This window comes from Cynara cardunculus (assembly GCF_001531365.2).
Source record: "Cynara cardunculus var. scolymus isolate 2C chromosome LG 11, CcrdV1, whole genome shotgun sequence".
Classification (NCBI taxonomy): domain Eukaryota; kingdom Viridiplantae; phylum Streptophyta; class Magnoliopsida; order Asterales; family Asteraceae; genus Cynara; species Cynara cardunculus.
Window position 1 is genome coordinate 1,004,877 of NC_037538.1, and position 2,959 is coordinate 1,007,835.

Genomic DNA, 2,959 nt, shown 5'->3' on the forward strand with positions numbered 1-2,959 from the left:
ATATATATATATATATATATATATATATATATATATATATATATATATATATATATAGGATGAGTTTAGTTCAAATGTAAACCTAAATTATCGTATTAACTCTGTAAATTTTTTAGACCAATCACAATTCATCTTAGTATTAGGTTTTTCAATGTCTAATAATTTAATGTTAATGGTATATGGGTCCAAAAAGTTTGTAACTCATATATCATTAATTGGAAGTTACAAGATCCATAAAATCCTATAATTTTTGAATTTTTAATATTGATCTTGTGATTTTTAGATTTTTTAATATTGATATTCCATCTTTAATATTTATAAATTTGTGATTAATGGAGAAGATCCACTAGTAAACTATTTGTTATCATTCAAACAATTATGGATAAAGACATTGAAAAACAACACGACAACATTGAAAAAAATTAAAATTGTTTATGGTGACAGTCAGAGTTATAGATCGTGAAGTGAATTAAATAATAAAAGCGAGTGTCTTGGTAATTATGAACATAAATTAACATGTATACACCCATATGAATACAAACTGACATATATAAACATTTGTGGCAATTGTGAACACAAGTTAAACATAGATGTAAACATTTATAGCAATTATGAACACAAATTGAACATATATAAACATATGTGGCAATTATGAACACAAATTGAACATATATATATATATATATATATATATGAACACTTGTGGTAATTATGAACACAAATTGAATATATATGGACACTTGTGGCAATTATGAACACAAATTGAACATATATGTGAACACTTGTGGCAATTATGAACACAATTGAACATATGCGATTTCTACTGTTTGTAACCGATGTCATTGAATGCACATTATCTTTTACATAAATACCCTTTTAGCAAGTACACATTATGAATACATGTGAAGCAAACACATTATGAAACAAAATGTATGTTAATCAATATTCTAAATCTTAGTCTTAGATGGAAAAAAAATCATATGAAATAACACATGATGCATATTTTTTAAAGGATTATCACAATTTCATGTGTTCTCAAAAGATCATTCATAGAAAACAATAATTAACTTAAAACATGTTTTATTATTAATCAAAGTGTCTGAAATATTTTTATAGATAAAATATCAAAACAAATTAAAATATTACTTGAAATTTAAAACAAACTTTATTTATTTTCAATTGTTTTATCATCTTTTTTCAAAATGAATATTCAAAAGGTAACAGATGGTTCTCGACTTTCTCTGGTTTCCACAACCGTAACCAAATAACAAAATTCAGCATCTTATATCATAATCGATGATATTATTCAAACAATTACAATATTCGAATAACATGTTCAATTTACGTATTCGAACAACCGAATAACTGAAAGAGATGTTGGTATATATGGGGTCTCCACCTCTAGCGGTGTCATAGAAAGTTTGTATAAAGTTTCTATCGGTTAATAACATGGTAACTGCTCCTACCAGTACCAAGAGGGTTCATCGTGGTTCATTGTTGTGCACACACTAAACTACCCTTTTTCGAAAACTTCATGGGACCACCTACCAACCCGATCGCATACTCTTTCTTCCCGACCTATTTGACTCTCTAGCCACATTTATGGTTATTTAGGTGGTATCTTGATATTGAAGAGATCAAATTAGTGAATGGCTAACTGAACGTTCAAGAATGGATTCAGAAGCTGAGTAGACCAGAAAGGAGGCGAAAAGTGAGATATGGAGACATTAGAATAGAAGAAGGGGAAAGCTGGAATAGAACAAGATCTTTAACCCCCTGGTTTGTCGTTCATCGGCTTTTGGATCTTACTTAAAAGTAAGTCAAACCGTTGAATAATAACCGTATCAAAAACCACGTGATTTATTAATAAATTAGTTGTGTACCCGCGCAATGCGGCGGAAGCCATGAATTTTAACGATTTTGAAGTTCCACTGGTTTTATAAGATAGGATTTAACGATGATATAAGTTACATTTGGTCTTTACATATTAATACAATTTGAATAAATAAGAGTTATAGTTCCAATTATAGACTATCGATGAAAAAGATTGTATGACAGTTTAAAATCCAATATATTTAAAATCCAACATATTTAAATGACTCCACAAATGTATTCGATTTACACCAAGAGCAAAGAACCAAGAAGCTTGAGTTTTAAGATAAACACTCAAAATCAATAAAGAAAACTACAAATTTGACAGATCATAAGTAATGAAAAGACAAAAAAAATGGGTTTTAAAATGAAATTTCAACTGTTTACCCTTTTTCTTATCCAGAAACTCAGATTAAGGTTGAATTAATACATGTATATATATATTTCAAAAAAACCCAAGAACATATTAATTCAAAACATATTATACGGTGCAATTTAGACAGCCTAACCCCAAAATATATAGTATATATATAAATAAGTAACTATAAAAGTATAAATCGTAAATATTAAAAATATTAATTCACAGTATATATAATAATATAATTAAGTAAAAAACTATTTAATATTTGACTCATTTCGAAGGTATTAACGAGACGATTATAATAGTGTAACTTGTTAAAATAAAAAAATGTATTTTTTAAACATGTTTTAATTGATATACGATTATGTATGTTAATTTGATAAATGTTTAAAATGAAACATTTAAATGTAAAAGACGTAAAGTAAATTAATTAATTAATTATAGGGGTATGAAGTGTAAATTTAAAATTATAATTTTTAAAAAAAATCGGTTGTGAGAGGGTGAGTGTATGTGAGGGGGTGAGTGTATGTGAGGAGAAGAGAGGGTGAAAAGTGAAAAAGTGAATATAAAAGGTATTTTGATTATTTAATATTTTAAGATTTTAAGACTTTTGTTAAATTTGTTTAATAAGACTATAAGCGTACTCGTGCAATGCAGCGAGATGCATCATGATTTTAATATTTCATTTTCTTCTTTATCTCAGTCGATATTATAATATGACTTTAT